The sequence below is a fragment of the Globicephala melas genome, chromosome 3 (assembly GCF_963455315.2).
Source record: "Globicephala melas chromosome 3, mGloMel1.2, whole genome shotgun sequence".
NCBI lineage: Eukaryota > Metazoa > Chordata > Mammalia > Artiodactyla > Delphinidae > Globicephala > Globicephala melas.
In genome coordinates this window covers 65,986,263-66,011,863 of record NC_083316.1, presented here as the reverse complement: position 1 = coordinate 66,011,863, position 25,601 = coordinate 65,986,263, and the positions used below count along the sequence as shown (strand labels likewise).

Here is a 25,601-nt window from a genome sequence, read left to right as displayed (position 1 = left end):
AAGGTCTGCGCTCATGGAATCTATCAGTCCTTTCAATGGCAATTGTTTGCCACGCTAGACGAACTCTTTAGGACGTATGGAAGGTGATTATCCTGCAATTGACTAAAAGTGATCTTTAAAGTCAATATATGGATCACAGGATAAACTCGTCTCATATTTCTGCCAAAAATGTTTGCTTGGAGTAAATCTTTACTTCTTTTCTGTCGCAAGGGGAAAACTCCTCCTACCACGCCCAAGAAGCAAGGCAAAAAAAAATTCAAATGGTTTTTTATTTAATAAGAGTGTTTAGCGCCGTCAGGATAGAAGTCTGGTCGGCTCCAGCAGCCTCTCGGAGCCTAAGCGCTGGGTGCGCCGCCGCTCCGCTCTCCCCGCCCCGCCCCTGTCCCGCGGAAGGACTAAAGCCACGCCCCCACTGGCCTCTGGGCGGGGACCCAGGCGGCGCCCCGCCAGCCTCTGCGCTGAGCGACTGCCGGTCCCGTAGTGCAGCTGTCTCCGAGCCCAAGAAGTCACACCCGTCTCGGGCCGGGAGCTGAAGCCCCAGCCCACGTGGCGGCGGCTGATGAGCCCCGGCGCTGCGGGAAGCGCCTGGTGCGGGTCTTCTCTTCGCGCGGGCTGAGGCGTGAAGAGATGCCCCCCGCCCCAGCCTCTCTAAGGGGCTAGTTCCTCCGCCTTCCCTCCCAGCACGCCGCTTCAGTAGGGTTTGTTATCGCTTTGGGGATTTAAACAATGGCTTAAAAGGAGACGCGAAATTTAGTCCAAAACCTTGAAAGGAACCCGGCCGGTCCGCTCCCGGCTGTTTGCGTGCATGTGCCCCGTCTCTGTTCCTTTCTTCTTCCCTTTCTCTCCACCGTCCCTTTCCTTCCCTTTTCTCCTTTTTCCTCGCGGCGCCCTCCTCCCAAATTTCCACGTTCGGCGAGTGTTGTGAAATTGAGGAAATTTAAATGTTGGATTAGGGTCCCTTCTTAGGCAATGGTCTGGGGCGGGACCCTAACTTTGGGTTCGAGTGGTCGTGGGCCTTAATAAAATTTCCAAAAGTAAGGCATTCTGTATGATCTTTCTTAAAGTGACGTCCAAGATTGAGCGCCAAGCCCCCCGAAACCTGGATCCTCCCTTGGCCACGTGCGTTAGTCCACCAAACTGCAGGCTTGGCCCAGAGTGCCGCGCATGTCCCAGCTGACTCGGGAGAAGGCGCTTCGGCCCTTAAAGACAAGTCTTCTTCCTGGGCCCTCCAAATCCCTAGATTTACGTCGCAGATTCCGAAGTAGAACACTAACAACTAAAGGGGAAGCTAGGGTGCTCCATCCTTGAATACATGGCTGTGAAAGCGGCTCATTTGGTTTGGGGTGGCGGGGGGGGCTCGTTGTCCTCCACATGTGCTGCATTTCTCCATCAGGGGGCGCCCACACCCACCAAGAAACTCCCTATTCCTAGACATCTGGGTTCTGCAAGCTCGAAGCACAGCAAGTGGGGGTAGATCCGAAGGAGCGCACCGCCTCCCTCGCTCCTCCCTCCTTGCCAGCCTCCGCGGACAGAGGAGGCAGGGATTTCACACTAGCCATTCATTTGTCAGCCGTGGGGGGAGGGGACGCAGGAGCGAAAGAGACCAAGCAGAGGCTGGAAGAGGGGAAGAGAGGCAGAGAAGATGGAGACAGAGAGGGAGAGACAAAGATGAGAAACGGACACAGATAGCGAGACTGTCCTTCCGCCTGTGGGTGTGCGCACCGCGGGACAGCTCTCCAGGCGCCGCGTAGATTTCTCCTCCCTCCCGTAGCATCTCCCGGGGACTTGCAGGACTTGCTACGGCGCAGCTGGATCCGAGAGCAAATAGTTTAAGCTATGACACTAGTTTTCTACCTCGCTCTCCGCTGCCTAACCCACTGACTGCTCCACGCCCAGTGACACAGACAGTGAGCCTGGACAACCCTGATGCCCCCCAGCCCTCACGCACCAGGGATGTAGACCGGTGGCGCCCACGCCTCCGCAGGGAGGTGGGGCGCTCCAGCCGAGGGCGTCCCCCGGAGCTGCCGCCACTCGCTCTCCGCCGCCGCAAGACCCGCCAGTAAAGTTGCTCAACTAGGGCCGCGGGCTGGGAGGGGGTGGGGAAATGGAAGGAAAAGGAGGACTGCAGTAGTCCGGGCGAGAGGGCTGGTCCTAGAGGCCCCAGATTCGGGTCCCCGCGCCACCTTTGTCTGAAGAGCGATCTGAGCTCTGGTTTGCTCGTTGAGACCAGAGCAAAAGCCTCCACTTCGCTCCTCAGGGTGAGATAAAATTCTTGCACATCCCTACTGGTTCGGGGCAAGCTTTTCCCGCCCTGGCGCCTCGCAGACCTCTGCGTCGCTCCAAACACCCCACCCCCATCCCCTGCTCCCTCCCGGCCGGCTCCGGCGCACCGCGCGTAGGACAAAAGAACCCAGGGGCACCGGAGAGAGCCTTGACAGCCCCCGCGTCGCCGAAGAGACGCGGACCGGGGACCCTGCACCTCCCCGACCGGACCTCCTCCCAGACCGCCCGCGGGCTGAGGGGGTCACGTCCGCGCAGGTCCCGGATCGCCCTGTCAGAAGCTGCTTGGGAACAGCTTTCCAGGAACGCCGGGCACTGACCACACATCAGGGGCCGGGAGCCAGGTGGCCTGCACCAAGGCGGCTTCGGGGACTTGTATGTGAGCAAGTCTCGGTGGTCCCCATTCAAACTTTTGCCTCGAGCAGGTTAAAAAAAAAAGAGAGAAAGAAAAAAAAAGGATCAAGGTGCCACGGGTCCCTCCTCTCCAGCTCAAGACCCCACGACGTTTCTAGGGGTTCTCTGCATTCCCTTCCCTCCCTTCCCCCAATTCCATTTGTCCTTCTACTCCCACCCCACCCCGGGCTTCTTTTGTCTGGATCTTTTTCAGCACCAAGGTTCCCCTGTATTCTTCTCTCCAAACATCCTTCTGAAAGTTACCTGCATTTTTTACAGTGCACATATTTTCTTAATTTCTCAGAGCTAGTTCTCTTAGCTTTAATTAAAGCCTTCTACCAATTACAACGTACTTCTTTTTTTCTAAACTCGATTTTTTTTCCTATAAGTTTTTCTTTTTCTTTTCTTTTTCTTTTTTTTTTTTTAAGGGGGAACAAAAGAAACGTGATTACCTTGAAAGGCGGCTTTACTGCAGTTGAGGGGAAAAATTCACCTCAGCGCTGCGCGAATGGACTCGGCGTTGCCGGGGCGGGTCACATAGGAAGCGCGGTGGCCTGGGGAAGGGTGCGGGATGGTGCTGGAGGATGCGGGAGGATGCGGGGCTGACCGCAGAGCCCGGTCCCAGCGCCTGTCCACAGCACCTAATGTTCGCGGCTGTTGCGCCCGCCCGCCTGGAGTTCCTCCCCAGAAAGGCTCGGGGCAGCTCGCCTGCAAGTTCAAATGCGGGTTGTGACACCCATCATCATTATATCACAGTACCGTCAGCACCGAGGAGGAGACTCAGCGAGGAGGAGGAGGAGGAAGAGGAGGAGGGTTCATTCACAGGCTCCTCGAGCGCTCCGCAGCTTCAGCCACTCCTAAAAGCCCAGGCTTGGAAAGCAGGCAAAGGAGCGGAAAGGCAGCTCCCCGCGCTTGCGGTAGGGACCGCCTGCCTCCCTCCCCAGGCACTCCCACCTCTCGGCGTTTCTTCCTGACAAGAAGTACCAATCGGCTTGGGGACAGCAGCGCTCCCCATTCAGCGACTCACTAAGTAACATCGCGCTGTGCGCAAGGAAACCACTGCCTTCCCACCCCTCCCCACCCTTGCTTCCCCGCCCCCCGTGCTGCTAGTTCTGGGTTAGGGGAAAGGAGCCCCCAGGCTCCTGTGGGGCAGGCCAGCACTAGACAATTGAGTACCGTCAGTGCTTCTTGGGAGCAAATGAAACTCTGTAAAATCAGCAAAGAACTTGGTTACAGTGTGTTTACGCGGCCACCGAGCCTGCCTGTCCCATCTGAGGGAAGTGTCAGGCTCCTGGCTTCTGCCAACCTGAAAGAGACACTGAGAAAACGAGATCCTTCTGAGACCTAGAGGGAAAGCGTAAGAATTCCCCATTGCTTTCCCCGGGAGCTGCCCAATGGGGAACCCAACGTCATTGCGCAATCTACAAAGACCCCGGTAATAATGGGCCGGACAGGAAATTCCCCGAAGCAAATCCCTTGTCGGATTCAAACAGATCCTCTTCCCCTGCCACAAACCTACAGAAGTCTAGATTCAGCTTTCTTCTTTCTTTCTTTCCCTCAGTGTTGCAAAGTGCCCCTCATGGTAGAACATTTAGCAATTTTTCTGAGTAACAGAGGTTCCTTGGATATATCAATCACCATCCTTGTGGTCAGGAAACGGGACCATAATCTTTCATGAGTTTATGTGATTTTTATATCTAGCCAGGTCCACCCGACTATGTAAATAGCATCAACACATGGAAGAGTCCCCTGCATTGTGTTACAAAAGACTTCCAATAGGACCTGACAGAGCAAGGGTCAACCAGTTGACACAAAGGATTTCTGCCCCTTAGAAAAGAGGGACTTTGTATCTTACTTTTCTTTGAAGTCAAGTATTGAGTTTATACAATGGAAACAAAATAAATCCAAGGTGCATATCAGTTTAACACTGGGGATACTGGAGTGGAGAGCAAACTTTTCTTTCTACACAAATATGGAAGTATTCCAAATATGGAAAATGAGATAATTCTTCTCTCTGAAGTCCCTACTTATAAAATTATATCAAACACAACACCTCACAGAGTGATGATTAAAGGAGAAAGTCCATTTTCACTCTGAATTTCTTTGAGTAGGTTGGCTTAAGCTCATACTTTAAAACTTGTAGCAGCCTAGACTCTTGTTGTAATGTTTCTTTTGAAAATTGTATGTGTTCTGCATGATCATAGATTTTAATTAATAAACAGGTAGAAGATTTGTTAGGAGAACTTCAGTCCTCAAAATGTGCATTATTTATTTATCTGTCTATCTATCTATCTATCTACCTATCTATCTATGAGCTCACTACAGTGAACGATGTAACTATTAATTCTAGGATTTGGAAATCAACTTATTTGTTTTCAAAATGATTTATTTACTCTTAGTACAGTTATTATACGACCATTTCCAACATTGAGATTCTAGTCCATTAAAATATATTTAGAATAACAGAGTCATAGAACAGAATTGGAGTTCAACCTTTACGTTTAACAGATAAGCAAACTAAGGCCCAGAAAGTGACTTTCCTAAAATTACACGATTAATAACAAAGCTGTTACCAGCACACAACTCTTGACTCCTGGTCCAGTGGTCTTTTCAGTGCTCCTCATAGCATCTTTATGACCGAGATGAGCTCACTCAGAAAGGGAGAAAAATGAAATAAAAGAGTCTTTATTGAAGTTTATACCCAGGCATTAGGTTAGATCTTTCTCTGAAACACTTCAAGGTATATATTATTATTCTCATTTTTAAATTTGAGTGAACCTAGTTGAGTTCCAAAGAATTTAAGTGTCCTGCCCACAGCCACTTTTTAAGTGGTAGATCTCCCAATCTGAAAAGCTTATTATCTCCCCATTACCCTGTTCTCCCTTCATAATACAGTTAAGTAAAACTTTTCTACAAAGGAGACCTAGAGCAGAAACAAGAAACTAATAGCAGATTAATATCCATTTTCAAGCAAATGTTAATGGTTAACATTCACTACAAATAATACCATCTGTACATAATGGAACATGATTAAAATTATGGGTCAGCTACTCCTTATATACTGAGATATTTTCCTTTATCTTGCCAAATGTGTTTCTCCAGCCCTCCAACGTTTTGGTTCCTTGTAGTGCCCATAGACATTACAACTCTTGATTGAGTAGTTCTACGGGGCAAAGGCACTTTCTCAGGCAGACATAACTAGTCAGAACTTGGACAAAGTTGAAAAGCTTTAAACTGCATGCCTTTTCTTTACCTTGGCTTGTAACATTATTACTTAGAAAATTAAATGCTTCTTCAAGCTGTCAAATAACCAGAATGAAATGCCACCCCTGAATATCTGCTTTCTTTCTCTAAGGCAGATTTCGCCCTCTAGCTATGTATGATAGAGAAAGAACAAAAAGGAAAGCATACCTGGTACATCCAGGATAGAGTCTACAGCTGTATTATTTCTATGTAACTCTCCTTGAGGACATCTTTATCTTTCTTTCTTTGTTTTTTCTTTCCTTCCCTTCCCTTTCTTTCCTTTCCTCTCTTTTCCTTTTCCTTCCTTCCTTCCTTTCTCTCTTTCTTTAATCAAGAAAAAGAGAATGAGAGAAAGTTATTTCTTATTCTCCTATGTCTGAAAAATCATCAAAAGTTCTTGAATGAGAAAATATATATTTGCAGCTTTTATAACTAAAACTATATTTGCCCAATACACTTGTCTGAATTAAACAGTAATTAAAATATCATTCTGTGCATCCCCCTTTAAATCATGTCCTTGTACTGGGGATGTTCTGTATGTAAACTCCATGGTCCCAGGTGTAGATAAAACAAGCTCTTCATTCCCAGCGCTGGTGTCTACAAGAAACCAGAAGCCAGAAGCTACGTGCCTTGCTTCATTGCCTTGATCTTGTCTTTAGGAACTTGGCTGAGATCAGAGGGCAGCCAGCCAAAGACTTAGAGAAGAAAGGTGTAGATGTCAGGTGGGTCTCCAGAGAATTTCATTATCTTTATCTAAACCTCCTTCTGAGGTCCTTTAGGATCACATTTCAGTCTTCTCCTTTTTTATTGATCAGGTGAAGTGTTCTTAGACATCGTATTATCTGTTGCTGCACTAGGAATGACGAGGTTCCAGTCCCATCCACACTCCGAAAACAGAGTTCACATTTCAAGTCCCTGATCTGGCTGATCCTAGGCACAATGAAGCAAATATCCTCTCTGGGTGGTGAAAGAATGTGAAAGATTAAAAATGCACCTTTAATGAATTCCAAAGACCCTAGAAAAAGGAAGTCAACCCTTTAAGATTGCTTTAAAAAAAAATTTACAGATTAGGGAAAGACATTTTACCCAACACTTCAAATCTTCTTTGGTTTCTAGGAAATGCAGAACTATTCAATAATATAAGGTCTTTGTTGCTTTCTTTAAAAAATAAAAGAAAGCCTACAAAAGGCAAAGTGATGGTGACAAGCTCATTACACTTTAGCCTGAAGTATATAAATTACTCAGAGAAATTAAATACAGACAAATATCCTTAGAAAGCCATGAAGAATGCAATTTTTTCCCCCAGAAATCAGATACCAAGCCTTTGCTCCCCAACCTCCAAATCAAAATGTTACAGTAAAATGTTTCTTTCAATAAAAGAGTTCTTTTTTTTTTTTTTTGCTGTAAATGTCCTGTTCATGGTTGGGTAGATTTCTCCAGAACTTAACTGGAAGACCATCTACATCATGACAGAACTATGCAAGCCAAAGCCAAGTTCCAACATGGAGTGATGGGAAAGGCTGGGCTGCTGAGAGGAGATGACTTCACTGGGGAGAAGGGAGGCTCTCTGAGTAGGTCCACGCTGCAGCCAAATGGCTCAGCACATCTGCACTTGCCCTGGGGAGGCTGCCTGGAGGAGAGTATCAAAAATGCCATCGTTTTTGTAAAGGGAAAGATCAAGGCATAAATAAAGCAGTCCAACTAAATTGAGTCAAAGATAGCAACCTTAGTCACTTTCTCAATCTCTTTTCTTTTCCTCCCCACAGACTGACAAGTATAAGGTGTTTTTTTTTTTTAATTTATTTTTATAAAGCATCTGTCTGACTGAACCAAGGCAAACCGAAGAATCTTGTTTCTGAACACAAGGAAGCGGTAGAGATCTTAGAATCTACGCGGCAGGGCAGAGAGCAACGCAGAGGTTTTCTTAAGAGGCAAAACTTTAGCAGTTGCTGTGTATTTTCAGTGAGTACCAGGCTCCATGTATTTAATTAGAGGACAATGGGACCCAGAGGACAAGAAACTTAATGAAAGCACCATGGCTGGGGCAAAAAGCCAACATAGCATCATTACTGTCTCCTGTGAGCAAAGGTGGAACTAAGACAGAAAACAAAGGACGTTCTGCAGAGTGAGAAGAATGTTTGGAGGACTCTAGTACAGGTATCAGAACAGGGAGTAGAAGTAACAGCAGTTATTTTTATTCTATCAGTAAAAAGAATTGAAGGACGAGATGAATGTCAGGGACTTTAGGCTCTTGTCACAAAATATGAGTGATCACATTTTAACCCTGTGATACAAACGAGATTAAGTATTTGCTATAACTCATCAAGAAAAAAAGAAGAGAAGAACATCTATAGACTCAGCAAATACTTGTCACAAACAGACTGCTCTCAATTTCGCTTCTATTTTCTTTGCTCAAGTCCACAAACATTTACTGAGCACCTTCTATGTGCACTGTTTTAGACCTTAGGTATTCAGGAATAATTCAGAAGGTAAGAATTGCTTCCCATCCTAAAGAAGCTTATAATTTCTACAGAAAAAAATTAATTTATTAGAGTAGTCAAGCTTATGACCTACATAATGACAAATGAACTTAGAGGGGGAAAAAAGTATTTGTGTGTGTGTGTCCTTTGCTGGTTCACTCAGCCATCATTTAAAAATACGCCACTGGGGGCTTCGCTGGTGACGCAGTGGTTGAGAGTCCGCCTGTCGATGCAGGGGACACGGGTTCGGGCCCCGGTTCGGGAAGATCCCACATGCCGTGGAGCGGCTGGGCCCGTGAGCCGTGGCCACTGAGCCTGCGCGTCCAGAGCCTGTGCTCCGCAACGGGAGAGGCCACAACAGTGAGAGGCCCGCGTACCGCAAAAAAAACCAAAATCAAAAACAAAAAAAAAACACGCCACTGACTACAAATAGATTAGGGAAGAATCGTAGCCCAACAAATCTATTTCCTTTACTAGAAAATCTCTTCACACACACATTCTACTGACATTGAATCCTGGGCATTAATCTAGTTATAGATGAAGAAACTGTGTTTCTTACTTTTCCATTATAAAAACAGTTGGCTCGATGATATGTACTCAGAATTCATTTTAAGTTTCTGAAAGTCTTCCAGAGTTGATAAATCAAACCAAAGTTAAAAAGTGGATGATCAAGTGGGGTTTATCCCAGGAATACAAGGATTCTTCAATAATCGCAAATCAATCAATGTGATAAACCATATTAACAAACTGAAGGAGGAAAACCATATGACCATCTCAACAGATGCAGAAAAAGCTATTGACAAAATTCAACACCAATTTATGATAAAAACCCTCCGGAAAGTAGGCATAGAGGGAACTTACCTCAACATAACAAAGGCCATATATGACAAACCCACAGCTAACATCGTTCTCAATGGTGAAAAACTGAAACCATTTCCTCTAAGAACAGGAACAAGACAAGATTGTCCACTCTCACCACTATTATTCAACACAGTTTTGGAAGTTTTAGCCACAGCAATCAGAGGAGAAAAAGAAATAAAAGGACTCCAAATCAGAAAAGAAGAAGTAAAGCTGTCACTCTTTGCAGATGACATTATACTATACATAGAGAATCCTAAAGACTCTACCAGAAAACTACTAGAGCTAATCAATGAATTTGGTAAAGTAGCAGGATACAAAATTAGTGCACAGAAATCTCTTGCATTCCTATACACGAATGATGAAAAATCTGAAAGTGAAATTAAGAAAACGCTCCCATTTACCACCACAACAAAAAGAATAAAGTACCTAGGAATAAACCTACCTAAGGAGACAAAAGACCTGTATGCAGAAAACTATAAGACACTGATGAAAGAAATTAAAGATGATACAAACAGATGGAGAGATATACCATGTTCTTGGATTGGAAGAATCAACATTGTGAAAATGACTATACTACCCAAAGCAATCTACAGATTCAATGCAATCCCAATCAAACTACCAATGGCATGTTTCACAGAACTAGAACAGAAAATTGCACAATTTGTATGGAAACACAAAAGGCACCAAATAGCCAAAGCAATCTTGAGAAAGAAAAATGGAGCTGGAGGAATCAGGCTCCTGGACTTCAGACTATACTACAAAGCTACAGTAATCAAGACGATATGGTACTGGCACAAAAACAGAAATATAGATCAATGGAACAGGATACAAAGCCCAGAGATAAACCCACACACCTATGGTCACCTTATTTTTGATAAAGGAGGCAAGAATATACAGTGGAGAAAAGACAGCCTCTTCAATAAATGGTGCTGGGAAAACTGGACAGCTACATGTAAAAGAATGAAATTAGAACACTCCCTAACACCATACAGAAAAATAAACTCAAAATGGATTAAAGACCTAAATGTAAGGCCAGACACTATCAAACTCTTAGAGAAAAACATAGGCAGAACACTCTATGACATAAATCACAGCAAGATTCTTTTGACCCACCTCCTAGAGAAATGGAAATAAAAACAAAAATAAACAAGTGGGACCTAATGAAACTTAAAAGCTTTTGCACAGCAAAGGAAACCATAAACAAGACAAAAAGACAACCCTCAGAATGGGAGAAAATACTTGTAAATGAAGCAACTGAAAAGGATTAATCTCCAAAATATACAAGCAGCTCATGAAGCTCAATATCAAAAAAAACCCAAACAACCCAATCCAAAAATGTGCAGAAGACCTAAATAGACATTTCTCCAAAGAAGATACACAGATTGCCAACAAACACATGAAAGGATGCTCAACATCACTAACCATTAGAGAAATGCAAATCAAAACTACAATGAGGTATCACCTCACACCAGTCAGAATGGCCATAATCCAAAAATCTACAAACAATAAATGCTGGAGAGGTGTGAAGAAAAGGCAACCCTCTTGCACTGTTGGTGGAAATGTAAATTGATACAGCCACTATGGAGAACAGTATGGAGGTTCCTTAAAAAACTAAAAATAGAACTACCATACGACCCAGCAATCCGACTACTGGGCATATACAGTGAGAAAACTATAATTCAAGAAGATTCATGTAATGTTCATTGCAGCTCTATTTACAATAGCCTGGACATGGAAGCAATCTACGTGTCCATCGAGAGATGAATGGATAAAGAAGATGTGGCACATATATACAATGGAATATTACTCAGCCATAAAAAGAAATGAAATTGAGTTATTTGTAGTGAAGTGGATGGACCTTCATACAGAATGAGGTAAGTCAGAAAGAGAAAAACAAACACCATATGCTAATTCATATATATGGAATCCAAAAAAAAAAAAAGAGGTTCTGGAGAACCTAGGGGCAGGACAAGAATAAAAATGCAGATGGAGAGAATGGACTTGAGGACACAGTGGGGTGGGGGGACGGGTATGCTGGGACGAAGTGAGTGAGTGGCATGGACATATATACACTACCAAATGTGAAATAGACAGCTAGTGGGAAGCAGCTGCATAGCACAGGGACATCAGCTTGGTGCTTTGTGACCACCTAGAGGGGTGCGATAGGGAGGGTGGGAGGGAGATGCAAGAGGGAGGAGATATATGGGGATATAGGTTTATGTATAGCTGATTTACTTTGTTATAGAGCAGAAAATAACACACCATTGTAAAGCAATTATACTCCAATAAAGATGTTTAAAAAACAAGTTAAAAGGTGGAAGGAAAGCATTAAATGTCATTCTAACAAGAAAAGAATTCAAGGAAATTGCTCACTCCAAGGACACTAGGGCCCTTGGCTGTTGAACATGAGTATCAAATGTAGACATTAAAAAACTAGAAAAAAGAACATTGTGCTAAAAACTGTTATTCTTCTTAGTCCTCAGAAAGTTGAAATAATTTTATTTTAAATATAGTATCAAATTTAGTTTCACTCAAAACTGCAGTTGTGAATGTATAATGGCCCTTCCCGTGCCCTATTTCTGCAACTCCTTTGGGGAATTTTTATCTCTTTTTCTCTCTGTTGGTAGCTGCCTGTGACTACCTCCTCCTTCCCATACCATTTCACAAAATATTTATTTTTTTCCCCTAGTTTTATTGAGATATAATTAACACACAACATTGTATAAGTTTAAGGTGTAAAATGTGCTGATTTGATACATGCATATATTGTGAAAGGTTTACCACAATAAGCTTGGTTAACACATCCTTTAACTCACATAATTACCTTTTTTTTGTTGTTATGGTGAGAATATTAACACTCTACTCTAACAGCAACTTTCAAGTATACAGCACAGTGTTGTTAACTATAGTCACCATGCTGTACATTAGATCCCTGGTACTTACTCATCTTATAACTGAAAGTTTGTACCCTTTGACCAATCTCCCCCCATTTCCCCCACCTCTCATCCACTGGCAACAACCAACCTACTCTCAACATAAAAGGCCATATATGATAATCCAAGAGCTAACATCATACTCAAAAGTGAAAGGTTGAAAGCTTTCCCACTAAGATTGGGAACAAGACAAAGTGAGAGTGGTTTGCCCACTCTCACCACTCCTATTCAAAATAGTACTAGAAGTTCTAGCCATGACAATTAGGAAAGAAAAAGAAAAAAAAAAATGTATCCAAATCAGAAAAGAAGAGGTAAAATTGTTTCAGTTTATTAATGATACAATCTTGTTTATAGAAAATTCTAAAGACTTCATCAAAAAACTGTTGCATTAATAAACTAGTAAAGTTGTAGAATGCAAAATCAATGCACAAAAATCAGTTGCATTTCCACACAGTAACCACTATCTGAAAAAGAAATAAAGAAAATAATAGCATCAAAAACAATAAAATATTTAGTTAAGAATAAATTTAACTGTGGATGTGAAAGCTCTATGCACTGTAAACTAAATGACATTAAGGAAAGAAATTGAAGAAGCCACGAATAAATGGAAAGATGGCTTGTGTTCATGGTTAGAAAAGTTAATATTGTTCATACTACCCAAAGATGTATATAGATTCAATGGGATCCCTATCAAAACCTCAATGACATTTTTTAGAAACAGGAAAAACACAATGTCTATCTTAGCTTGGGCTCTCGTTGAGACAAGCCCTGAAACAAGGATTTGAATGCAAGTAGTTTATTTGGGAGGCAAGGCCAAGAAATGTCTATAGAGAAGTAGGGAAGGAGACAGAGCAGGGAAGGAAGCTAATGAAGGGTACATTTCAAGTAGATTGTCACTACAGGCAACTGGAGCTTGGTCCCACCAGGGGATGCTGAGAAACCATGCAGAACATGAACCTCAGTGGTATCCCATCTGAGAGAGAGGGAGCTGGAATATTTATACACCTGTCATTGGTTGAGGGCTTTTCCAAGGGGGTAAGTCTGCCACTTCTGCATGGGTGCAGGCAGACTGGGCTCTGGTGGCCAGAGGAAGCTCTCAGGTTAAATGATGCTGGGTCTGCAATGAGAAGTTGGTCCAGCATGCACAGAAATGATAACAGTAAGTGGATACAGGTGGGGTACCAATTACTGCTGTTGTAATTCTCCGTATTCTAATCACCACCTGCACTGGCTAGGACTGCAGGGCTGACAACAGGTTTTCTACCTGGGTTGGGGTAAGATGAGATGACAGTCTTAGGATATCAGGGAGGAGTGTGAATCCATCCAGAAGCTCCTCCTTCTTAGGCCACTTTCCACCCACACCAGCATCATCCCTACTGCTACCTTTCCCACACCCAGCACTGTCTTAACAGGATCCCCAGCCTGAATCTCAGTGCCTCCTCTCCCGCCCACAGATCTAGGTTGACTCCCTCATACAACTCAACCCCCAGGAAGAACTAGCCAGATGAGGCCCAAAAATTGCTGTCCTGGAAATCGTAAATGAATCTTAAATTCATGGAAGTTACAGTCTAGAAGGACTATAAATTCACTTTCTGCAAAGTCCTCTTACTTCAGACGTGTAGTCGCTGGTGGAAGTTCTGTGAGAACAGGGCCTTTATATGTTAGGTTCACGCTGTACATACAGTTCCTTAGCCCAGTGCCTGACCCATAGTAGGTGCTCAGCATATATGTGTTGAATAGATGTGGAATGAACACTCTGCTGAGTGTGTTCTATGCCCTGAGAAATAAGGAAGTTGGGGCCAAAATGTAGCAGGCAGGGAAGATTCCCCATACCTACCCAGCTCCCCTTTTTTTGGGCCATCTGTCCTCACCATGTGCCATCAGCAGCCCTGACTCCACCTGGGCCCCAGTTCCAGGGGCCAAGAGAGCCCCTTTTCCTCTTGCAGTTGAGGAATCCAAATCCCCAGCAAACCAAGTGGAAACAGTGGCTTCATTTTCGTAAGGGAATTGTAAACAATAATACCATTAATTCTGCCCTCCTCAATGTATACTCTCAATGAGTAGGCGCCACATGACTTAAAATCTTTGAGACGATGTATTCTGAGATCTGAAAGAACAATTTTACCTTATTCATAAGTAGAGACTGGCACGTCAGACTGTAAACAAAATAGGAAAGGATACCTCCTGTGGGAATGATAATTGTGTCCTTAGAAGCGGAGGAAGTGGAGAAGTAGAGATCAAGAATGCCCACACCTGAGCAATAAGCCAGAAACGCGATTGTAATTGGGAATTATTTCCTAAGATGACTCAGAGATGCCTAACGAAGACAGAAGGGACTGATCACAAATAGAATATCCTGAGGGAGGATAGTGTTAACTTGGGAACAGATGAGTAGATGATGTTTGGAAAACAGTGGGGGAGTAGTAAAGAGCAGAGGTGAGAACAAAATTAGGTTGCTTAAAACCAGGTTATTTGGCAGACTCTACTCAGTGAGGTGAAAAAATAAAAACCTGGAAGTTATTGGGTTTTATTTTTCCAGTCACTACCCAAACTACTATATCAAATGTCCCCTTCACATTGAGAATAAAGTTCTTGAATCTTGGGCAGATTTCATAACAATCTGTACACTTTTCATTAATATATGCCTGTTTTTACAGAGTTTAAAATGCTAACCTCATATAGGAATTAAGGTTTTCTTTCTACCAAAGCTTCTATTTCTGTGGCTCAAGGGACATGAATCGGGGAGGGGAGGATGTGACCCAGCAGGCTGCTCTGAGACCCTGCTTTTGGTCTTTTCCTGGCTTCAGCATCTTTGTTATGAAATGGCAGAAGAGAGGGTGAAGGAAAGGAACAAGACCCTCTTACTTAAGTGGCTGCTGTTATAATCCTCTTTGGAATCATGAAAGCTTCCTTGGATAACAGTGACTGACAGCTGATGCCCTTGGTGTGGCAGGTATCTCAACTCTGGCCACCGAGGACACATGTGTACTTTCCAAGAGTCTCTAAGGGACATCGCCCTGTGCAATTCCCTGCCCTAGGAGATGCAGCTGTGCTTCTTTCACCCTCCTCCATTTGACCTCAGTTGATATGCCCCATATCCCCTGGTGCGGTGGTCCCCTAGTCTGACAGGCCACCCTTGGGACACCAGCAAGGCAGCTTAGTGCAGCTACTTCCTGCTCTGTTACTTAGCCCATCAAAATACTCCAAACCCTGGTTCTTCCCAGACCACACAGTGGGAACACAGGCTACCCATGCCCTCTGTCCTTCCAATCACTTCTCTCCAAATATCTTTGCTCCTGTTCAGGTAGGTACAAGGATGAGCAACAAATCCACTTCCTATGCTGAGTTCCACTTCCTACAGACATCCTGAATTTCTGTGAATTATTCTCTTGTAGCCTCCTTTTTATTTCTCCCTTGAGGAGAAGAGAGAAAATAGACAACCCTCTACACACACACACACACACACACACACACACACACACACAGTGAAACATAGTATAGGTGGAAAGCAGTGTGAGAGATATCAGTGAGGTGAACAACAAGTTGTCAGGTTGTCCAGAGATGCAGCCATATGTATCTCATGGGTGAAAAAAAGATTTGCCTGCAAAGAAAGGAATTATAAAAGCCTTTCCTCCAGTCTCCTCTGCCATAGCCCCTTGGTTTTCTTTCTGTGCCCTTGTGTACCTGTGTGTGTTCATGAGCTTCATATCCCAGACCTTTATGTCTCATTTGAATAAAAACCTTCTAGGCATTCCAGAGATTAGGTAATCCCATACCAAATTCCAGAATTTCTTCTGATTCACAGCATTTTGGCAATTCCATGAAAGTAGAAGAGCTCTTCCTCTGGTTCAGCAGTACAGGAAGAGGAACACTGCCAAGCTCCTGAATTCAAAGGGCAGGTGTTTGATGTAGGGAAGCAACGGGAAGGTAGTAGTGATCTCAGTTCAGACTCAGGCAAGGTAAATAGGTTCCCGACATGTCAAGTAGTTTCTGATCTGTTTCAGATAGAGGAATTTACTAAGCTTTAAGGTCTTAAAAGTTGAGTGACACATAGAATACAAGAAAGTTGCATAATGGAAAGACCATTAGAATCGAAGTCACCAGATGGGGGTGTACATCTCAGTTCTACTACTACGTACAAGTTTTGTAAACTTAAGGAAGCCAATTGACCTGCCCGAGTATTTTCACTGGCCATATGGGGATAACAATATCTATACAACAGAGGTGTTAACAAAAAGATTTGATGAGATAACAAAATAAAGCACCCAATAAAGTGGCCAGGCCACCACGTACAGCTGTGCACTATACAAGTGTCCAGCCAAGCGAATAAGCAGGGCTTGAAATAGCTCCCAAGGTCTGTTAGTTAAGCCACTGACCCAGCACAGGGCTACACAGGACAGGAGAAAGGGGCAAACTGTCTTCCACATCTGACACAAGCCTACCACTGAGACTTGTACCAAAGATTCTATCTTCCCACAGCTGGCACCTCTTTCTAATTTTCATAATGTCTGTAATACTTTAATAGCTACTAGATGAATGACTAAATGGAAGACTGTCTTGTAACGGGGGTGCTTAGGCTAATCTTCCCAGCCCTCCTTGAGAATAGCTCTCAATACATCCACAAGAGCAGGCTCCAAAAGAATGAATTAGGACTTCTGTGGTGGCGCAGTGGTTAAGAATCCGCCTGCCAATACAGGGGACACGGGTTCGAGCCCTGGTCCGGGAAGATCCCACATGCCGCGGAGCAACTAAGCCCATGCGCCACAACTACTGCGCCTGTGTGCTGCAACTACTGAAGGCTGCACACTTAGAGCCCGTGCTCCGCAACAAGAGAAGCCACCGCAATGAGAAGCCCACGCACCACAACGAAGAGTAGCCCCCGCTCGCCACAACTAGAGAAAGCCCACACACAGCAACAAAGACCCAATGCAGCCAAAATTAATTAATTAATTAATTATTTTTAAAAAAGAATGAACTAGTCAAGGACCATCTGCAGCTAGGTCAGCGTTTCTCAAGCTATATCTTGTGTCACTGCAAAAAATCATTTGGAATTTATAGCTCTGACACCAAAATCACAAGCAATAGCAGGAAGATGAAAACATGGAGCTGCACGACAATTGTGCTTAAAGAAAGTGAAAAGACAATCCACAAATAGGAGACGATTTTTGCAAATCATCTGTCTTAGGGAACTTGTATCTAGGGTCTATAAAGTACTTTTACAACTCCATAAGAAAAAGACGAATAACCTAATTTTTTAAAAAGAGCAGAGTGTCTGAATGGGTATTTCTCCAAAGAAGATATACAAATAATCAGTAAACACATGAAAAGATGCTGATTAACTATCAGGAAAATATTATTCAAAACCACAATGAGATACTACTTCACACCCACTAAGATGGCTGGAATTAAAATGTCAGATAACAGGGCTTCCCTGGTGGCGCAGTGGTTGAGAGTCCGCCTGCCGATGAAGGGAACATGGGTTCGTGCCCCGGTTCGGGAAGATCCCACATGCCGCGGAGCGGCTGGGCCCATGAGCCATGGCCGCTGAGCCTGTGCGTCCGGAGCCTGTGCTCCGCAACGGGAGAGGCCACAGCGATGGAGAGGCCCGCGTACCGCAAAAAAAAAAAAAGAAAAAAGGAAAAAAAAAAATGTCACATAACAAGTGTTGGTGATATGTGCTGAAATTCAGAACCCTCACATTCCGGCACTGGGAATGTGAGATGGTGCAGCCACTTTGGGAAATGGTCTGACTATTCCTCGGAAGGTTCAACATAAAGTTACTCATTTGCCCCAGAAACTTCACTCCTAGGTATATATCTGAGAGAAATGAAAACGTATGTCCACACAGAAACTTATAATCAAATGTTCATAGAAGCATTATTCACAGTAGCCAGAAGTGGAAACAACCTACATGCCCATCAGCTGATGAATGAATAAATAAAATATGGTATATCCATATAAAAGAATAGTATTCAAAAATAAAAAGGACTGAAGTACTGATATATGCATGTTACAACGTGGATGAACTTTGAAAACATTACTCTAAGGGAAACAAGCCAGACACAAAAGATCACATAATGTATGATTCCACTTACATGAAATGTCCAGAATAGGCAAATGTATATAGAGAGACTATAGACTAGTGCTTTGCCTAGGGCTGGGGAGTACGGGGAAATGGGGTTGACTGCTAATGGGTATGGTGTTTCTTGTGGTAATGAAAATGTTATGGATTATGTTAGCACTGATGGATGCATAACTCTGTGAATACAATAAAAAGCATTTAATTGTACACTTTAAATGGGTGAGTTGTATGGTATATGAATTATATCTCAAAAGGTATTAACAAAAATGTATATTAAAAAATTACTTGTGATGCTTGTAAAATTGCAGGTGCCTGATCCCTTCTTCAAACGCACTAAATTGGAATTTCTGTGAGTGAAATTCAGGAATGTCCAATATAAATAAGTACACTGAGTTTTTCTCATTTGTATCAAGTTTGTCAACCACACAAAAAGTTTGTCCTACAAATGAATTGTATTATATCTGTGTTGCAGCTTTTGCTGGGAGATTTTTCCTTGTAATACACATACATTTGAAGTCCAACAGTTGAGAAATAGTTTGGACAAAATAAACCTCTTTTCTCAGTGTTAATAGTTAAAGGCGACTAAATGGAAGATTCTGTCTTTCTAGTTTTCTTATTAGTGTGCTCAGTGATAAAAATTAAAGGTAATACAAGGAAAACCAAGGAAAATTTCAGTAATTCATGGAAGAAATTTCTATTACCATTGTCTCCACAATCAACCAAAATAAAGACAAGAAGGCTCTACAGAAGGTGTCCAAAGCTTGGGGGATCTAGCTTCTACTTGCCCCTTCACCACCAAGCACTGGGATGAGATTTCATCTCCCACATCGCAAATCTGGCCATTCTTTTTACAGTGTTTGCCAAATCAGAATAAAAGTTAGTGGTGAGGGATGTTAGTTTCAACTGCATGACACAATAAATATTAATATTAAAAATTTTCATATTAAAGATCTTTTACTCTTGGATTGTATAACTGTCTTTATATTTGTATAGAATGTTAGTATTTACAAAGTTACAAAGTTAGTGTTCACTAGTGACTTAATCCTTGAACTATCCCTGTGTAGTATATATGAAAGATAGTAACAGGCCCTCTGGCAGAGACTCCTAGTTGCTCCCTATGTTAAAAATGTACCCAGAATAAAGAAAAAAAGAGTTAAAAAAAGAAAAGAAAAGAAAATGGTCAGAAGAACCTAGGGGCAAGACGGGAATAAAGATGCAGACCTACTAGAGAATGCACTTGAGGGGGAAGGGTAAGCTGGGTCAAAGTGAGAGAGTGGCATGGACATATATACACTACCAAAAGTAAAATAGCTAGCTAGTGGGAAGTAGCTGCATAGCACAGGGAGATCAGCTTGGTGCTTTGTGACCACCTAGAGGGGTGGGATAGGGAGGGTGGGAGGGAGGGAGACGCAAGAGGGAGGACATATGGGAACATATGTATATGTATAACTGATTCACTTTGTTATAAAGCAGAAACTAACACACCATTGTAAAGCGATTATACTCTAATAAAGCTGTTAAAAAAAAATGTACCCAGAATTAGTTTTAGTCAGATATGGTAAGACTGCAGATATGGAAATGATTGTCATGAAGGAAGAAGTTTGTACTCACAGATCCCTAGAAATAGATGAACGGCATGCCCCACAGGGTCACCTGGAGAAGGACCAGGGATGGTCAAAAGCCAGAAGAGAAGCGAGAGCAGAACATGATCCAGAGCCTTTTATTATTATTATTATAATTATTATCATTATTTTGTGGGAGGTATGGACAAGACGGGGTAGGTTCACTGAGTAACTTTGGGGTTGGATGGTTTGAATAGTTTGGCAGGCCCTGGGCCGTAGAGGTGGTCCCTAATTGTCCAGCCCCTGGCTCCGGGAAGATGTAGGGATTGTGTTAGCTTGGTGTGTGAGCATTTGATAAAAGAGATGGTTGAGGGTATGGGCTCTGGATTGGTTGGCTTCTGAATGGGAGGCATGCTCTTCTTTAGGAATTAGCCAGCTCCAGGAGGAGCAGTCCCTCCAGGATCAAGGCCCCAAATACCAGAGTGTCAAGAACACAGAAAACAAGGAAATATAGTCAGTGTACTTCCTCCCCATCTAACTGTCCAATAAGTCACTCCTTCTTGCATAGCATACTTGGATTATCACTACTGGGAAAATGACAACATTTTCCAGAATCTCTTGCAATCACAAAGGACCGCATGACCAAATTCTGGCCAATGTGACAGGAGGGGAAATGATGTGAGCAAATTCTAAGACATGTCCTTCAAGGATGGCAACATGGCCCCTCTTCCCTCCTCCCTTCATCCTGCCGCCTGAAATGCAGATGTTGCAGTTAACCTTCTTGGATCATGTGTATAGGACAACAGCCTAGGGATGGCAGAGAAGCAATGGAGAAGGAGCCTAGGACCTGTGACTCTGCTGTGACAGTGTTGATCTGCTTACATTCAGTTAATCAGATTGACCCATGAGAGAGAAATCAACTGATACCTTGTTAAGTCACTAATTTTGAGCCTCTGTTACAAAGATTAAACCTGTATCCTAACGTAGATAGTTGAGCTGTGGTGTCCAGTTGTGCAAGCATCTTTCACACTGCACAGCATACAGCCTCTGTGCTGCACATGGCACTCTAAATACAGTTCCATTTCTCCAATGAGGACAGCAAAGCTCAAGGAGGTTAGGGCACACCATTAGCAAATCTTAGACCCAAAGCCCTACAAGGATTATAGAATTGACAGAGGACAATGTGGTAGTTTCATTATAAAATAAAATATAGTAACACATCAACTTTCTTAGTCAAAAGATAAAAATATGTTAAGTACTAGAATTCAACATTTACCTACTTAGAAATAAAAGTAAGACATTTAAACAAAAATAGAGTTGGAGACAATTCTGCTGAATGTTGTTCAGCATGTTCAGAGGAGCAGGGTTATCTCCTTAAATTCGACAGCCAACATGACCGGCTGTGCACGGGGGCAGTTACGATGCCTGGATGTGTGGGTCTATCATTTGCATGCATTAAGATGGAAATTGAGCAGCCATATTTTACTTACATGTGCCAGTAGAGTGATTGCACTTCCCAAGATCCCTTTGTACTCATAATTACGTGATTTGTGAACCAAATGAGTAGTTTGAGGATGGAAATAGGTACATAGGAACTCCATTGGGGAGGTCCAATTTTGACATAAATGACTAGAGACTTTTTTATGAAAGAAAGATTAGATGTTGGATTCAAATTTAGTTTATTTAGAACATGTGATATTTGGGGATTCATTTATTTGAAGGGTTCAATTTGATTTTCAGTACTTAAAATTGTGCTTTAATTGGGAGATGTAGTTAAGTGATGATTGAAATAATTAATTTGTAACAAGAAAACAAGTATAAAATATTTTCATGAGTAGGATATATCATATCAACTCTGCAGCTGTAAGAAAAATAGTGTCAAAATTTTATATGCACTGTAACAATATTCTGCAATTATCTGCCAGTTGCTCTAAAACACACGTGTATAATAGTAGCAATTACAAAACTGAATTTTGGGGCTTCCCTGGTGGCGCAGTGGTTGAGAGTCCGCCTGCCGATGCAAAGGACATGGGTTCGTGTCCCGGTCCGCGAAGATCCCTCATGCCGCAGAGCGGCTGGGCCTGTGAGCCATGGCCGCTCGGCCTGTGCGTCTGGAACCTGTGCTCCGCAATGGGAGAGGCCACAAGAGTGAGAGGTCCGCGTACCGCAAAACAAACAAACAAACAAAGAAACAAACTGAATTTCGCCTCCACAGACCTAAGAGATACTTTTCTAAAAACACCCTAAAATTCATAGTTTAATTTACAAGTTTTCCCCTTCCTTGAAAAGTCATATTTTTTTCCCTCTTGTTCAAGTACGTTTCATAGGAAATGAAATAGTCTTAAAAGCAAGCATTCTTTATTGATTCAGAACTTTTCCTACTCTAACTAGTTCTGTATTACTATAAGCAAAATACTACTATATCTCCTATGTCATAAGTTGTAATTAGTAGAAGTGCTTTCATATACTCTCATATTACTTGAAAATCAGCTTTGCGTTTTGTATGGCTGACATGGTCTCCAGTTCTTCCTGAGAGCAAGAAGCGAAGCAGGAGGGCCTGTGGCCTGAGGTGAAGTCCCCTGGGAGTGCTGGCTTCATGTGGCTGGCATGGGGCAGTACTGTTAGCCATCTTGAAATAATGATTTTAGAACAATTTTAACCTAAAATGCTGGCTAAAGTTACATTCAAAAAGTTTGCAGCCAGAAGTAGTTTTTAAACTGAATGGGGCAACCACCATTAAGTTTGAAAAAGGATGTTCTTCTTGGTTAAGGTAAATGTACAAGGCTGGCATTGATTTCTTACTTCTGTTTTGGTGATGAGTCTAATCATTATACTATCTTCCTGTTATGGAAACCAAAATATTTTGTTTCCAGGAAAGTGTTTGGCTAAAAGAACAATAGGTACTACAATCTCAGATGAGCTCTAAATTTCTTTCATTCATTCTCCAAAACATGATTATGGTAGTGATAAAGAATAATAATGACAATAATAAAAATAACAGTAATAATGACCACCAACTGCTGAGTATTTAATATAAGCCAAGCATATCTTCATAATAATCTTGAAGAGTAGATATGATTACTCTAGCTTTACAGAAGGGAAACCTGAAGTTCAGAGGAAAAAGACACTACCTCAAGCAGTCAAGATATGACTGATCCCCCCCTGCTATGTCCATGTACAACATACCATATATGTCTCTATACAGTTTTTGGAGGAGATAGAGAAAGGGACTGAGGGCAGAGAGAGAAAGAGTGAGATTACAGCAAGCAAGCTCATATATGTCTTATGAGAGCATGACAGTGTGGATTTATTGTGACAAATTTTTTTTTTATTCTCAGACCTGAGATACCATCAGGTCCAAAGCAAAACTTAATCTAGGAAAAGGTTACAACTGAATTTCCAAAGAATAAGTATTCTTTAACTTTCCCAGGAAGCTCTTACGGTCTAGATAGAGGGCCACTTTTTTCCCCTTTTTCTTTTCTAAACTGAAGCTGAACAGAACAGGGATTGCCCTATTCCCACCCTCTTAAAAAAAAAAAGAGAAAGAAAAAAGAGAAAAAGGGAGGGAAGTGTGTGGCAAAACTGCTTATCACATTTAAGTGGCCTCAGACTTAGTTAAGTGCTCTGTAAATCCTTACCATCCCGGACGTAATGATAAACTCTATTCTGGGGACATATTATTTTGATTTTGATAATTTGTCTTCTGCCTCATTCAGTTTTACGCAAGAACACAGAAAAATCAATTGGTGTTTTGTTCCATTGCTTTTAGTCAATTAAATGCTTCTTTTTACCTTTTTTTTTTCTCCCTACCAAGCTTCAAAGTAACATGACGTGATAGCATCAGCCTTGGGTATTAGCCCTCACAGATAGAAATGTTCTTGAAATAAGCTCAATAGGACTTTCTGTAATAACTTATCCGTGTTCTCAGACTCCTATCAGTCCCTGAGGTAGTCATAATAAACATGAACTGAAGTTTCAAAATCTTCAGGAAATTCTGGCCTTAAAAAAAAACAAAAATAAAAAAACTGTCTTTGGAGGTTTCTTTAAAGTTAATGCAATGTTTACAATTAAGTCAATAATCTATAAAAATAAAACCAGAAATTCTTTAAGAAGATAACTAAGAGACGTCCGTTTATATGGTACTAAAAATGATAGACTTAAAATTTTCCAACAAAAGTAAGACAGCAACTTCATAAGAATAAGACTCTGTAAGGGGAAAATGAGCATTAAAAGTTTGAGCATTTCAAGTGCTCCATTTTCCTAAAGAGAAAGTGGGATGTAGAAAAGTAGTTTATGACATTTTCATAAAAGTGTAATGTTTGTAGAGCAGGTTTAATAAACATTAGTTCATTTATTAAAATATCTTTGAGGTGGTCTTGTTGCCATGTAAAATTTAGTTTACCAGAAAAAGTTTAGTCCAGACCCAAATTATTTTCATTTTACTGATATACCACTTAGAGATACCACGCACTGAGCAATCCTAGGTCACACATTGCGACCTGAAGTGTCTATCACAGCTAAACTCCTCAAGTTCATCTTTTTTTTTTTTTTCACATCTTGGCCACAAAGCACAATGGGTTTCATGTTTATTTCTGGAAATTACTATAGCCTAATGGACACTCTTCATGTTCCAGAAATTTCCAACTCTAATATGGATGATTTTTCTTACAACAAATTGACTTAAAAATTAATTTCCTTGTGGCTTCTACCTTTGAAAACATCTGCTCTTTTATACCATCCTGCCTGCCTCATATGTTGTTTCTATAGCCTGTAAACTTCTTTTTCTGCTTCCCACCTTGGTTTATCTGGAAAAAACTGACCAAAATTTCAAGACCTAGATTAAGTTTATAGTGCTCCATGAAGTTTTTCTGAGGTAGTCCCACGCTTACCCCTACCTCACCCCTGCTGCCTCTCTGAAGAGGTAGCTACTATAAATTTTATTTATTTATTTATTTATTTATTTATTTTCGGCTGGTTGGGTCTTCGTTGCTGTGTGCAGGCTTTCTCTAGTTGCAGCGAGCGAGAGCTACTCTTTGTTGCAGTGCGCGGGCTTCTAATTGCGGTGGCATCTCTTGTTGTGGAGCACGGGCTCTAGGAGCACAGGCTTCAGTAGTTGTGGCACGGGGGCTCAGTAGTTGTGGCATGCGAGCTCTAGAGCGCAGGCTCAGTAGTTGTGGTGCACGGGCTTAGTTGCTCCGCGGCATGTGGGATCTTCCCGGACCAGGGTTCGAACCTGTGTCCCCTGCATTGGCAGGCGGATTCTTAACCAGGGAATCTGCTACTATAAACTGTATGTACTTCCATTATTACATTTATCCCAGAAGGCTAAAATTCATGGGTTACATAACTATAAAGCAAGGATCATGGTTTTTTTGTTTGTTTGTTTTATTTTATTTTGTTTTATACCTGTGTCCCAGATTTCTGGAGCAGCGTTTGACATCTAGATAACCTGAAAAATTATTTGGTGAAAAAAATGAATGATGAGAAAGAACATCTGATTTCTATTTCAGAGATTCTTTTGTTTCCTTCTCAGTTCTCAAAATGAAATAAATTCCTTAGTGCACCTATTTTGTTGTCCTTAAAAAATTATTCATAGACATATAAAGGTTGAAACAGCAATAGACTGCCTGGGTTTGAAATGTGACTTCACCACTTTACTAGCCAAATAAACCTGGAAAAGTAAATTAATTCTACCGTCTCCCCAAAAGAGAAGTCTTCAATGTATTCATCTGTAAAATAGGGATTATAACCCTACTTACCTCATAGG

General features: G+C 42.2%; 2 protein-coding genes across 4 annotated transcripts in view; both read right to left on the bottom strand.

The window, feature by feature from the left end:
• The window catches only part of VCAN (versican), a 114,020-nt gene extending 110,830 nt beyond the window's left edge, over positions 1-3,190 (bottom strand). For all 3 annotated transcript variants that reach the window (XM_030847128.2, XM_030847136.2, XM_060295975.1), the window contains exon 1: positions 3,126-3,190. The gene's annotated coding sequence lies outside the window, so the exon portion shown is untranslated. The remainder of the gene's footprint in view (positions 1-3,125) is intronic.
• XRCC4 (X-ray repair cross complementing 4) overlaps positions 1-25,601 on the bottom strand; it is a 372,319-nt gene that overhangs the window by 8,579 nt on the left and 338,139 nt on the right. The gene's annotated exons all lie outside the window — the stretch shown is intronic.